A 14,844-nucleotide genomic window follows, 5' to 3' on the forward strand; every position below is an offset into this window, starting at 1 on the left:
TGCAGCCGCGGCGCAGCGAGGGGGCGGGGCCGACCCTGGGCGCCGGACACGTGACACGCAGAGGCCAATCGGGTTAGGCCGCGCCTGGCCACGCCCCCTCCGCCAAGCCACGCCCCCACCCCCACCCCACCCGGGAGCCTTCACTTCGGGAATCTTTAGAATGTCACCCAGTACTGGGAGGCGTGGGGGGACCCCAGGCTCCAGACCCCCAGATCTGCAGAGTAAAGGGGTGTGGCCAAGGGCTCTGACTCCCCGACTTGTGGACCCCCCCAGATTTCCCGCAACTCCACAGCCCCAACGCTTTGCTGAGAAACTGAAAAGTGAAGAGAGGCCTAGCACCTCAGCTGCCTGATCGGGTTTCATGCCTCAACATCCCCTTCAGGTCACTGGCATGACTTACTCCCTTCCCAGGAGGAGAACAGCCCAGGCCGCAGGAGGCAGTTCCTTGACCTAGGTCGCTCAGCTAGTAGGCTGTGGTGCGGGATTCGAACTTGGGCCCCAGCAACCCTAGATGCTCGGTTCCTGGGGGAGCATAGAATAGTGAATGGGGAGGAGGGGGGGTGTTGAAGGTGGCAGACAGAATCCAGAAGTGATCATCTAGGGCTGTGTTGAAAACAAATGTCAGCCAGGGCTCCCCCTGGCCCAGGCTGAGATCTGAGCATCGTGGTTCAAAGCCAGCCCGGGAGGGGGCGGGGGGAAGCCCATGAAACTCATATTTTTTGATTAAGCACCAAGAAGCTGGAAGGGGAGCTGTGGTAGAGTGCCAGCCTTGAGCAAAAAAGCTAAGGGAACAGCACCCAGTCCTTGAGTTCAGCCCCAGGATTGGGGGGGGGGGGGGACGGGGTAGGGGGAGAAGGAGGGGGAAGGGGAGCGCACTTCAGGAATGGAACAAGAGAAGCTGAACCTAGTGAAGATGTTGGTGAGTTCTTCTTATGCATCATGGTAATGGTTGCTATTTAACAAACACTTTCTATAAGCAAAGCCTTCAGCCGGGCGCTGGTGGCTCACGCCTGTAATCCTAGCTACTCAGGAGGCTGAGATCTGAGGATCGCGGTTCAAAGCCAGCCGGGGCAGGAGAGACCGTGAGACTCTTATCTCCAATAAACCACCAGAAAACCGGAAGTGGCGCTGTAGCTCAAGTAGTAGAGCGCTTGCCTTGAGCTGAAGAGCTTGGGGAGAGTGCCCAGGCCCAGAGTTCAAGCCCCACGACCGACAAAAAAAAAAAAAAGCAAAGACTTCAGGTAAACATCTTATATGCAATGTCACACTTCATCCTCACAACTCTCTGAAAACATTTATTTAGTTCTTACTATGTGCCAGGCACTATTCTCTGTGTGTGTGTGCATGTGCACACTTGCACACCAGTACTGGGACTTGAACTCAGCCCTGGGTGCTATCCCTTAGCTCCCCCCCAACCCCATATACACCCAAGGTTGGTGTTGTACACTTGAGCCGCAGACCCAGTTCCAGCTTTTGGGTGGTTAATCAGAGATAAGTACGTCATAGACTTTCTTGCCTGGGCTGGCTCCCAATTTAGATGCTCAGATCTCAGCCTCCTAAGGGGCTAGGATTAGAGACACTATTCTGAGAGTTGTATAGACAAAGATCTCTGTTCTCTCATTGAGTCTGTCTGCCAGCAGAGGAGGAAATAAATAAACAGTAAATAAATATGCCCAACTGGGTGTTGGTGGCTCATGCCTGTAATCCTAGCTACTCAGGAGGCTGAGATCTGAGGATCACGGTTCAAAGCCAGCCTTAGCAGGAAAGTCCACGAGACTCTTATCTCCAATTAACTATCAGAAAACCAGAAGTGGTATGGTGGCTCAAGTGGTAGAGCGCTCTCCTTGAGCTGAAGAACTGAGGGACAGCACCCAGGCCCAGAGTTCAAGCCCCACAACCACCACCACCACCACCACCACCAACACACACACACACACAGAGGAATGAAGTATTAACACAAAATTCCATGTGGATAAACTTCAAATTAGCTCATAACTGTAATCCTAGCTACTTGGGAGGCTGAGGTATGGAGGATCAAGGTTCAAAGCCAGCCTAGGAAGACTTTCCTCTCCAATTAACAGTGAAAATGCCAGAAGCAGAATTGCGGCTAAAGTGCCAGCCTTGGATGGAAAAAGCCAAGAGAGAGTACAAAGCCCTAGGTTCAAGTCCCAGTACTAGTATGGCACTGGCTCAAGCCCCAGCACTAGTACGGCATGTGCACATGTGGATATTCACACGTATCTGCACACATGCACACACACACTGCTAAATGAACATGGCCAGACACAAATGGACTCATTATATTTCATTTATACACAATATATAACTATTTCATAATACTAAAGGGGCAGAAAGCAAATCAGTGGCCACTAGGACTAGGGATCCATGGGAAACAGAATGACTGCTTATTTGTGGGGGGTTTCCCTTAGCAGGGATGAAAATGTTGGGGCACTGGACAGAACCCAGTGGTTACACAACATGGTGACTGTCATGACTCTTCTTTGCTCAATAACCTGCGACAGCTGCCAAATGACTCAGAGTAAAAGGCAAAGTCCCCTCGGGCTTCACAGGTCCTGCACGATTCGTTCCCTCTTACTTCTCCTCTCTTGCTTCTCTACCTACTTCTCACCGGCTTTGCTCCAGCCCAGCTCACCCCTCCTAGAGATCTGGAGACATGACAGACTGACCTGCTCTTGCTGTGAGGGTCTTATCCAGATGTTCCTTGGCTTGGATTCTTTCCACAACCATCTGTTCAATTCTGCACCCTGGCTTGCCTCTGCTGCATCTTATTTGAATCTCAGTCTCTCCACAAAACCTCCCATAATTCCGTACTTCCACCTGCTGCTCTTCCCCTGGCTTTCCCTATTTTTGCCCACAGCGCGTGTGCACACACACACACACACACACACATACACACACAATTTATTTATTTATTTGGGGTTATGGGGCTTGAACTCTAGGCCTGGGCGCTGTTCCTCAGCTCTTCAGCTCAAGGTGAGCACTCTACCACTTGAGCCACAGTGTCATTTCTGGTTTTCTGATGGCTAATTGGAGATAAGAGTCTCATGAAGTTTCCTGTCCAGGCTGGCTTTGAACCGTGGTCTTTAGATCTCAGCCTCCTGAGTAGCTAGGATTACAAGGCATGAGCCACTGGCACCTGGCTTTCATTCCTTTTTTTAAGACTAAATAATAACCCATTGCATAATATGACATGTTTTGTTTCTCCATTCATCTGTTGTTGGAGTTCAAGTGACTTAAGTTCTTTGACCTTTGTGAATAGTATTGATGTAAATGATTGGAAACACTTCTGTGTTTGGTTCTCTTATTTTATTTACTTAGGGGTGAGACTGATGTAGTCCCGTGGGAATTCTAGATTTAATGTTTCTTTTGTTTTATTTTCCCCTTTTTTAAAATAGTATTGTTAATGTTGAAAAAAGAGGAACTTTTTGTGGAGGTTTTTCTTTTTGTGCTAGAGTGGTCCAGGATGGCTCTGAACTCTTGATTCTCCTGCATAGACCTCCTGAGTGCTGGGACTATATCTCATTTTGCTACCACACTTGGCTTTGTAGGAGGTTACTAGGCTGGAGAGGCCATGGCTCGGCCAGAGTGGTATATACATGGAAGAGGAGGGAAGGACTTAGGGATGGAACATATTTGAAGGTCAGCTGAAAATGATTTCTTGGAGTACTGGATGTGAAGTTAGAAAGAAGAAGAGAAACTGAGAAAGCATCTTAGTGGTCAAGCAGCTGGGTGGGTCCAATTCCTAGCATGTGAAAGGAAGGATCTGTTATTTGTGGGTAGAAGTGAGAGAATGACCAGAAACTCAATCTCTGACCTGTTTGTTGAAGGTTTCTAGTAGACATCCAAGGGCTGTGTCAAATAGGCAGTTGACTAGTAAGTCTGGGAATCCTAGAGGTAATCTGTTAAGAGTTGGGGGGGGGGGGAAGAAGAGCAGGGCACTGGAGATTCACACCTATAATCCTAACTACTTGGGAGGCAGAGAACAGGAGGATCGTTGTAAGAGGTCAACCTAGGCAGAAAAGTTCTTGACACCTTTTTTTTTTCTAAACCAATGACTGGGCACAGTAGCCTACATCTGTATCCCAGCTACTGTGGGAAGCATAAGTATCAGGATTGCTGTTTTTGCTAGCCCAGACAAAAAAGCAATACCTTGTCCCCCAAAAAGGGCTGGAGGTTTGGCTCAGGTGAGTGGAGTCTTTGACCAGCAAGCACCAAGCTTTGAGTTCCAACTCCAGGGCTATCAAAAGCAGAACAAAACAAAGAAACAAAAAACACACTCCAAGTTGGGGAGAAGGAAAAGCGTCCAGCAAAGGTGACTGGAACAATGCTGGGTTGAGAGGAAAACATCCCAGGAGAGGGCAGGAAGCAAGTAAAAAACACACACACACACACACACACACACACACACACACACTGCCAGGAGGAAGCCTGACCAGTTGTGTCAGCACTGCTTTTAGGTCCAGCAGGCTCAGGCCCAATAGTCTATCCATTGTGGGATTGAGCAACGTGAAGGTCAATATTTCTCTTGCAGCAAGGAACAGAGTGTCAGAATGCTGGGACAGAGCCTGGCTTAAGAGACCAAGAATAAACAGTATCTGGCAAGTTCTGTGTCAAGAGATGTGTGTGTGTGTGTGTGTGTGTGTGTGTGTGTGTGTGTGTGTGTGTGTGTTGGGACACTGTCTCTTAGGTCCTTTTTTTTCTTTTCAATCAGGGTTGGTGCTCTACCACTTGAGCCACAGCTCTATTTCTGGCTTTTTTGCTGGTTAATTGGAGATAAGAGTCTCACAGATTTTCCTGCCTGAGTTGGTTTCAAACTAGGATGCTCAGATCTTAGCTCCTGAGTAGCTTGAGCCACCAGTACCTGTCAAGAAATGATTTGGTTGATTTTTTTTTTGCCAGTATGGGCTTGAACTCAGGGCCTGAGCACTGTCCCTGGCTTCTTTTGCTCAAAGCTAGCATTCTACTTGAGCCATAGTGCCACTTCTGGCCTTTTCTGTTTATGTGGTACCAAGGAATCAAATCCAGGGCTTCATGCATGCAAGGCAAGCACTCTACCCCTAAACTACATTCCCTGATTTCTTTTTCTATTTCTTTTTTATTTATTTATTTATTTTTTGGGTCCAGTCATGGGGCCTGAACTCTGGGCCTGGGCGCTGTCCCTCAGCTCTTCAGCTCAAGGCTAGCGCTCTACCACTTGAGCCACAGTGCCACTTCCGGCTTTTTTCTTTTTGCTTATGTGGTGCTGAGGAATCGAACCCAGGGCCTGAGGCATGCAAGACAAACACTTGAGTGCTTGAGTGCTTGTCTACCACTGAGCCACCTTCCCAGCCCCCTGATTTCTTTTTCTTAAGACTGAAGACCTCAGAACTTATTTGTCTGCTGGTGAGGATTGCTCACATGCAAGTATGAACATTGATCAGGAAAAGAGGGTGGAGAATTACTGGTGCAATGTCTGGAGAGAGAATGAGATGGAATGTACAACAGAGGGACTATTAGTGTTGGTTTTATTTCATTGGTGTTGGTTTTGAACTCATCTCCTCTACCACATGGGCCACACCCCAGTTCTTTATTGTATTTTTCTCCCCAGAGCTGAGGACCAAACTCAGGGCCTTGCATTTGCCAGGCAAGTGCTCTTGCATTGATGAAATTCCCAACCTCTAGGTTTTGTTTCCTTATTTATTCTTGGGACAAGGTAAACTTTGCCCAGCCTGACCTTGAACTCAGGATACTCCTTTCTCCTCCAGCAGTGGGGATTGCAGGCTTATACCACTGTGCCAAACTTATTAGCATTCTTAATTTGCAAGAAGAATAATGGAAATGCATAGATATGATGCCCCAAGTCAGCCCAAGTGACTAAGGCAGTATTGAAAACCAGGTTCCTAGCAGAGTACCAATGGCTCATGCCCATAATCCTAGCTACACAGGAGGCTGACATCTGAGGATCCCAGTTTGAAGCCAGCCAGGGCAGGAAAGTCTGTGAGACTCTTATCTCCAATTAATCACAGAAAAAGCCAGAAGTGACACTGTGGCTCAAGTAGTAGAGTGTTAGCCTTGAGCAAAAGGAGCTCAGGGACAGCACCCAGGCCCAGAGTTCAAGCCCTATGATGAGCAAAATCCAAACAGAACAAAACAAAAAAGCCAGGTTCCTCAGTGCTGGTGGCTCATGCCTGTCATCCTAGCTATTTAGGAGGCTGAGATCTGAGGATCCAAGCTCAAAGCAGGCAAGAAAGTCCATAAGACTTTTATCTCTAGTTAAACACCAGAAGTCAGAAATAGAGATGTGGCTCAAGTGGTAGAGCAGTAGCCTTGAGCTCAGGGACAGCACCCAGTGCAAACCCTAGGCCTAGCATAAAAAAAAGAATGAATATAATATATAGTTACTGCTCATTTTCTCAGAGCTGAAATACAGAGCCCAATCTATGTCTTTCTTCCTTCTTTCCTTCCTTCCTTTCTGTGTACGTAGTACTGAGGAATTGAACCCAGGGCTTCATGCATGCTAAGCAAGCACTCTACCACTAAGCCACATTCCCAGCCCCAAGGCTGTGTTTTCTTAAGTGCAAAGGGAAACCAACCAGCCAGGTGCCAGTAGCTCATGCCTGTAATCCTAGCTACTCAGGAGGCTGAGATTGAAGGATTATAGTTCAAAGCCAGCCTGGGAAGACAAACCAACAAAAAGCTGGAAGTGGAGGTGTGGCTCCAATGGTGAAGTGCCAACCTTGAGTGGAAAAAGCCAAGTGAGAGTTCAAGGTTCTGAGTTCAAGCCCCACCCCCCCAAGAAAGAAATAAGTAAATAAATAAATGAATGAAAGAAAAGAAAAGAAGGAAGTAACCAAAGCCGTAGAAAGTTAAATAATTAGATGTCACTCAGCCTCAGTTCCTGATGGAAACAAATCCTGGAAGTAACTGCTAAGGTGACCTCACGTTGGCACTGTTCCAGGACCTTCTGTTTGGCCTGTTCACAGATGTCTGTACGGGAGATGGCACAATACGTTGATTCATCCCAGAACAAGGCTTTGAGATCCAGACCTTTTCTTGGGACTTGCACTCAGAGCCTGGGCACTGTCCCTGAGCTGCTTCCTCCTGCTTCCTCCTCCTCCTCCTTCTCCTCCCCCCCCCTCCTCCTGTTTTTTGTTTGTTTGGTTTTTTTTTTTTTGGGGGGGGTCTGGTCATGGGGCCTGAACTCTGGGCCTGGGCGCTGTCCCTCAGCTCTTCAGCTCAAGGCTAGCGCTCTACCACTGGAGCCACAGCGCCACTTCCGGCTTTTTTCTTTTTGCTTATGTGGTGCTGAGGAATCGAACCCAAGGCCTCAGGCATGCAAAGCAAGTGCTCTACCACTGAGCCACCTTCCCAGCCTCCTCCTCCTCCTTCCCCCCTCCTCCTCCTCCTCCTCCTTCCTTCTTCTTCTTCTTCTTCCTCCTCTACCTCTTCCTCCTTCTCCCTCCTCCTCCTCCTTCTTCTCCTTCTTTTTCCACCTCTTCCTCCTCCTCCTCCTCTTCTTCTTCCACCTCTTCCTCCTCCTCCTCCTCCTTTTTCTTCCTCTTCCTCCTTCTTCCTCCTCCTCCTCCTTCTTCTTCTTCCTCCTCCTCATCTTCCTCCTCCTCCTCCTTCTTCTTCTTCCACCTCTTCCTCCTCCTCCTCCTCCTCTTCTTCTTCCTCCTCCTCCTCCTCCTCCTCTGCCTCCTCCTTCTTCTTCCTTCTCCTCCTACTCTCTCCTCCTTCTTCTTCTTCCTCTTTCTCCTCCTCCTTCTTCTTCCTCTTCCCCCTCCTCCTTCTCCCTCCTTCTCCTCCTCCTTCTTCCTCCTCCTCCTTCTCCTTCTTCTCCCCCCTCCTCCTCCTTCTTCTTCTTCCTCCTCCTTCTTCTTCCTCTTCCTCCTCCTTCCTTTTCCTCTTCTTCCTCCTCCTTCTTCCTCTTCTTCTTCCTCCTCCTCTTCTTCCTCTTCTTCTTCCTCTTCTTCCTCTTCTTCTTCCTCCTCTTCTTCCTCTTCTTCTTCCTCTTCTTCTTCCTCCTCCTCTTCTTCCTCCTCCTCCTCCTCCTTCTTCCTTTTCCTCTTCTTCTTCCTCCTCCTCCTCCTTCTTCCTCTTCTTCCTCCTCTTCCTCTTCTTCCTCCTCCTCTTCTTCCTCTTCTTCTTCTTCCTCCTCCTCCTCCTTCTCCTCCTCTTCCTCCTCCTTCTTCTTTTTCTTGTTCTTCTTCTTGTGGAGCTTGAACTCTGGGCCTAGGCACTGTACCTCAGCTCTTCAACTCAAGGCTAGCATTCTACCACTTGAGCCACAGCGCCACTTCCAGTTTTCTGGTAGTTCATTGGAGATAGGAGTCTCATGGACTTTCCTGCCCAGGCTGGCTTTGAACTGTGATCCTCAGATCTCAGCCTCCTGAGTAGTTAGGATTGCAGGCATGAGACACCTGAGCTTCTTTTACTTAAGGCTAGCACTCTACCACTTGAGCCATGGTACCACTTTCAGCCTTTTCTGTGTTTGTGGTACCGAGGAATTGAACCAGAGCTTCATGCATGCAAAGCAAGCATTCTACCACTAAGCCCCATTTCCAGCCCCAGACCTTTCTTATTTCCTTTCCCTGGGACAGGAGAAAATACATCTTGCTGCCCCAGAAGCTCAGATGGTCCCCTCCTGCCACCTGGTGGCTAAGACCCAGTTCTGCCCGGCTTCCAACAGAAGAGGTGGACAAGAGCTGTCTTTCCAAGAGAGATCCCTACGCCAGGAGCCTCAGCAAGTGCTGTTCCAAATCCACCAGGAAAGCCCTCTTCCTCTACAACAATGTCCCTAAAAGATCCCTTTCAGGCCTGACATTCCCCCATAAGAGAAGGACTGCTTCCCTCCACAGGAAAGAAAAGGAATTGCTATTCATTTTCTTCTTTTGTCAGTCATGGGACCTGAACTCTGGGCCTGGGCGCTGTCCCTTAGCTCTTCAGTTCAAGGCTAGTGCTCTACCACTTGAGCCACAGCACCACTTCTGGCTTTTTCTGCTTATGTGGTGCTGAGGAATCGAACCCAGGGCCTCAGGCATGCAAGGCAAGCACTCTACCACTGAGCCACCTTCCCAACCCTGCTATTCATTTTCTGTACTGACATCTCAGCAATGTGAAGGTACCTAGCTTTGGGGAGAAAGGTCACCTTAGAGTGTGGAAGAGAGAGACAGAGACAAAGACATACAGAGAGAGACAGAGAGGCAGAGACAGGCTTGAAAATCACAGAGTCAGGGTTAAGGTACAGCCTAGTGGTAGAGCCTAAAAGCATGCATGCAACAAACAAGCAAGCAAACAAAAGCAACACATCACTTTTTTTCAAGGGCTAGCTTGAACTCAGAGCCTGGGTGCTGTCCCTGAGCTTCTTTTGCTCAAGGCTAGCACTCTATCACTTGAGCCACAGCTCCACTTCCAGCTGTTTTGGTAATTTATTGGAGATAAGAGTCTCATAGCTTTGTACAGTGATCCTCAGATCTCAACCTCCTGAATAGCTAGGATTAGACACATGAGCCACTAGCAGCTGCCTGGCTCCTCCTCATTCTAGCTGAGTGACTATGAACTATTTATTTATTTACTTATTTGTTGTCTGAGCTTCTGTTTCCTCAGTTATAATACACAGACATTATAAAAGCATTTATGTGATAAGATTATTGTTAGAGTTCACAGATACAGTTACAGAAAAAAAACCCACTTAGTAGCAACTAGCACATGGTATAGTAATGAGTAGCAACTTAGTTTAAGATCTGCTGTTTCTGTTCATTAGATGGAGAGAGTCCTGGCCTGTTCAGAAGGGGAGATGGGGTAAACTGGATAAGACTCCCTTTGTTCCTTCCTGTGTGAACTCTTGGAGTCTCTAAGTTAATCCTTGAGGAATCCATGTTCGTTTCAAGGTTATAAAACTGTGTGAGTCTGAAATCCTCTTTCTGGGATTTCAAGAGGCTTTGATTCATTCAATGTTGTATTGGAAGATTCCATTCCCATAATTTTTTTCCTTCACTGGGAACCTTCCAAGCCAAAGAGCAGAATCCTGACTAGCCCTTCCCGTGGGTGTCTCTAGAGATAGCAATTCTCAGAGCTCCCCCTTCTAAAGTGTCTTCCAATGCACTCAACAACCCTTCCCATGATCTCTCCCAGAAATCTTGTTCTTCCTCATCACAAAATTGCTCACAATTGGTAAATTATATATATTACATATAGATGTATCATAAGATATACATTTAATATATATGATATTATAATATATACATATCACATATACATATATTATAATCAACACATGTTATATTCTAACATATACATATAAAGTGTACACATATAAATTATAACAATATGGGGCTGGGAAGGTGGCTCAGTGGTAGAGCACTTGCCTTGCATGCTTGAGGCCCTGGGTTCAATTCCTCAGTACCACATAAGAAAAAAGCCGGAAGTGGCGCTGTAGCTCAAGTGGTAGAGTGCTAGCCTTGAGCTGAAGAGCTGAGGGACAGCGCCCATGCCCAGAGTTCAGGCCCCACGACCGGACCCAAAAAACAAAACAAAACAAAACAAAATAAATTATAACAATACATAAATTATAATTTAATAAAGACTATATTATAATATAAATTTATTATATATAATATATAACATATAATTATATACGAATATATGTGACTGCATGTATATATTATATAACATATCATATATACCATCTAGTTATATACTCTGTATGTGTGTGTGTGTGTGTGTGTATGTGCCTGCTCCAGTACTGGGGCTTGAACCTATGGCCTGGGCGCTGTCCCTGTGCTTTTTTGCTCACAAGTGGTGTCCTATCACTTCAGCCACACCTCTACTTCCAGCTTTTTGCTGGTTAATTGGAGAAAAGAGTCTTACAGACTTTCCTTCCCAGGCTGGCTTTGAACCATGATCCTCAGATCTCAGTCTCCTGATACCTTTGACTGTTATTTGGGATATGTGGATATTCTTGGGAAGTCTCTCCTCTGGGAAACTGCCAGCTAGAACTAATCACAGGCGTGAGCCACCAATGCCTGAATATCTATTTGTGTTTATGGTCTTGGCCAAGGCCTACTTTCTTCATGCCCCATCAGTATTTGACGGAAGAGAACTAAATGGTGACCGAGTTCTACAATTCAAAGGGTTCATTCCAAGTCCTCCTATTCCAAACACTCTGGGTCCCCTGACTCACCCAAGGGCTGACATCGGGACTTTCCAACTTCACCGTTCTGAGATGCTGGGACCATTACATCCTGTCCCTCTTGTCCCCACCTGTCTACTCTTTGTCTCTTGGGGATCCCTTGGACTGGAAGAAAAGGCTAAGCTATATCTCTGTGACTAAAACTAGCCCTGGAGCCATTTGCTCATTCATTCATTCATTCAGCAAATGTTTGTCTAGTGCTATGATGTACCATTTGCACCAGGGATCAAGTGTGAGCACAGCAAGGCCCAGCTCCTGAGCTCACATCGTACAGATGTGATCACACAAGTTCCTGTAGAATTACCAACTGATAAGTGCCACTGGATGGAGAGAAACAGCTGGACACCCCGTGGTCTGGCCTTGGGTTCCAGAGCGTAACAGGGCATTGTCCAGGGCCTTGGCTCTTTTTTCATTTTCGTCGGTCATGGGGCTTGAACTCTGGGCCTGGATGCTGTCCCTCAGCTCCTCAGCTGAAGACGAACGCTCTACCACTTGAGCCACAGCGCCACTTCCGGTTTTCAGGTGATTAATTGGACATAAGAGTCTGGAGGACGTTCTTGCTCAGCTTTGAACCATGATCCTCAGATCTGAGTCTCCAGAGTAGCTAGGATTACAGGTGTGAGCCACCAGTGCCTGGTAGCCATGACTCTTATCAGACATACCAATACTCTTCTTGGGAAACTCTTCCTCTGGGAAACTATGAGCTAGAACTAGGGTTCAAAGTGGCATCTTGTCAGTCACCCCAGCATCTCCCTGAAGACTGGGAGATGAGAGGCCAGAAGCTAAGCTACCTCTTAGAATCTGCCCCCCGCCACCTCACAAAAAAGCTCAAGGACAGTGCCCAGGCCATGAGGTCAAGCCCCACTACTGGAGCACACACACAAATATATATGCACGTAACTAGATGATAGATATGATATATGTTATGTAATATATATGTGCTATCATCTATATATTTATATAATCATATTGTATAGAGGATATATAGGATAACAGATTATCCTATATATAAGGTAATATATAGAATATTATATATATTATTTAATATTATATAGGATATAATAAAGTAATATATAGGATAATATGTTATATATAGGACAACATAATATCCTGTATATTACCTTATTTAGGATAATATATAAGGCGTAATATATAGGATATATATGGTATGTATATAGGATATATGTTATCCTATGTATCATATAATAAATTCATACGTAATATATGTAATATATGATTATATATTGTATTTATTATAATGTGTATTATAATTTAAATAACATACGTGTACACATGTATAATATGTATCTAGTATAATACAGCATGTATATATAATAATATATCCATGTTATGTGTATATATTATAATGTACTATATATTAATATGTATATTTTGTGTATATGTATTATATATGTATTACATATTATATCATTATATCATTATATATTATATATGCATTATATATTATTGTCTATGTATTATATATGTATATTATATGACTATGTAATGTAATATATATAATTTCCCAATGGTGATCAATTTTGTGATGAGGAAAGAATGTGAGAGCCCTAAAGCAGGCAAGCTGGGGCCCAAGGAGAGGAGGCTACACGAGATCACTCAGCAAGGGGTAAAGCTACATGTGGCCCCCAAGCTTAGCTCGCGCCTCCCACTACCCCCATGCAAGGCCTCTTCCCTGCAGCACCCCTTCTCCTCCGCCAAGGCCTCTCTGTCCAAAAATGAGCACTGACGTTATTTCAAAGGAATCCTCCTTCAGCCAGAAGTCTGCAGGAATGTTCCAGGCTATGGGGAGAGTAAGGATGCAGACAGAACCCTGCAGGAAAGTCACAGGCCAATGGCTGCATTTGGAGGGATGTGATGTTTCTGTTTACAGAGGCCACAGACAGACAGGAGAAAAAGGACATCGACGTATCTAATATTTTCTTCAAGGGAAACATAGTTATTTGGGTCCTGAAATGCTAGCTCTCGTGGCAACATGGTTTGCAATAACAAAACTCGAAAGAATCTTAACTCTCTTTGACAAGGAATGGATCAATGGTGGTAAGGCTACCATTTAAAAAAGAATAAATAATAAATGAGTAATGGGGTGGTGGGCGGGGGAGGAGTGGATGGGCGAGGAAGGACTTGGTTGTTTAAATGAAGGTTTTGTTTTGTTTAGTCAGTCATGGGGCTTGAACCCAGTGCCTGGACACTCTCCCTGAGCTTTTTTTGCTCAAGGCTAGCGCTCTATCACTTTGAGCCACAGCTCCACTTCCAGTTTTTAGATGGTTAATTGGAGATCAGTCTCACAGTCTTTCCTGATTGGGCTGGATTTGAACTGTAATCCTCAGATCTCAGCCTTTTGAGTAGATTACAGACGTGAGCCAATAGCACTCTGGAGAGAGGTTGAGCTTTATCTGTGTGTGTGTGTGTGTGTGTGTGTGTGTGTGTGTGTGTGTGTGTGTGTGTGTGTGTGAATACTGGGTCTATTTCAGAGCTTGGGTACTATCCTTAATTTTTCACTCAAGGCTGGCACTCCATGACCTGTGTCATAACTCTACCTCTGGCTTTTTGGTCATTATTTAAAGATAAATAAGAGTCTCATGGACTTTCCTGCCCAGGCTGGCTTTGAACCATGATCTCAGATCTCAGCCTCCTGAGTAACTAGGATTACAGGCATGAGCCACAGCTCCCAGCCAAATACAATTACTTTGTTGTTGTTGTTTTGTTTATGTGGTACTGAGAAATTGAACTCAGGGTCTCATGTGTGCTAGGCAAGCACTCCACCACTAATCTGTGTTCTAAGCCATGCAATTACTTTTTAGAGATGCTATTTTTTTGGGGGGGGGGGGGAGGTCCGGTCGTGGGCCTGAACTCTGGGCCTGGACACTGTCCCTTAGCTCTTCACCTCAAGGCTAGTGCTCTACCACTTGAGCCACAGCGCCACTTCTGGCTTTTTTTTCCTGTTTATGTGGTGCTGAGGAATCGAACCCAGGGCCTCATGCATGCAAGGCAAGCACTCTACCACTGAGCCACCTTCCCAGTCATGCCATTTTTTTTTTAAATTGTAAGAGTCAACAAATTTTTTCAGTAAGGAGCCAGAAAGTAATTGTTTTCTGCTCAGTTAGGCCACTTGGTCTTGGTTCTGATTGCTAGTGCCTTTTGCTATTGTAGCATAAAAGCAGCCATAGAAAATGTGACAGAGCCAGACACTGGTGGCTCACGCCTGTCATCCTAGCTACTCAGAAGGCTGAGATCTGAGGATCGCTGTTCAAAGCCAGCCCAGGCAGGAAAGTCTGTGAGACTCTTATAAACCACCAGAAAACCGGAAGTGGTGCTGTGGCTCAAGTGGTAGAGCGCTCACCTTGAGCTGAAGAACTGAGGGACAGCACTCAGGCCCAGAGTTAAAGTCCCATGACCAACGAAAGAAAGAAAGAAAGAAAGAAAGAAAGAAAGAAAGAAAGAAAGAAAGAAAGAAAGAAAGAAAGAAAGAAAGAGTGCTTGCTTTGGCAGCACATATACTAAAATTGGAACGATACAGAGAAGATTAGCATGGCCCCTGTGCAAGGATGACAGGCAAATTCGTGAAGCGTTCCATATTTTTAAAACAAAGTGTTTAAATAGGGATACAGATTGGCCCATTGTAACAATGA

General features: G+C 45.9%; 1 non-coding gene across 1 annotated transcript; it reads left to right on the forward strand.

The window, feature by feature from the left end:
- The first annotated feature begins 14,688 nt into the window (after nucleotides 1-14,688).
- On the forward strand, nucleotides 14,689-14,795 carry LOC122115509. Its single transcript, XR_006148782.1, has one exon. It is a non-coding gene; the product is annotated as a U6 spliceosomal RNA (small nuclear RNA).
- Nucleotides 14,796-14,844: the final 49 nt, after the last annotated feature.

The sequence above is a fragment of the Dipodomys spectabilis genome, unplaced genomic scaffold (assembly GCF_019054845.1).
Source record: "Dipodomys spectabilis isolate Male_0828 unplaced genomic scaffold, ASM1905484v1 ptg000119l, whole genome shotgun sequence".
Taxonomy (NCBI): Eukaryota; Metazoa; Chordata; class Mammalia; order Rodentia; family Heteromyidae; genus Dipodomys; species Dipodomys spectabilis.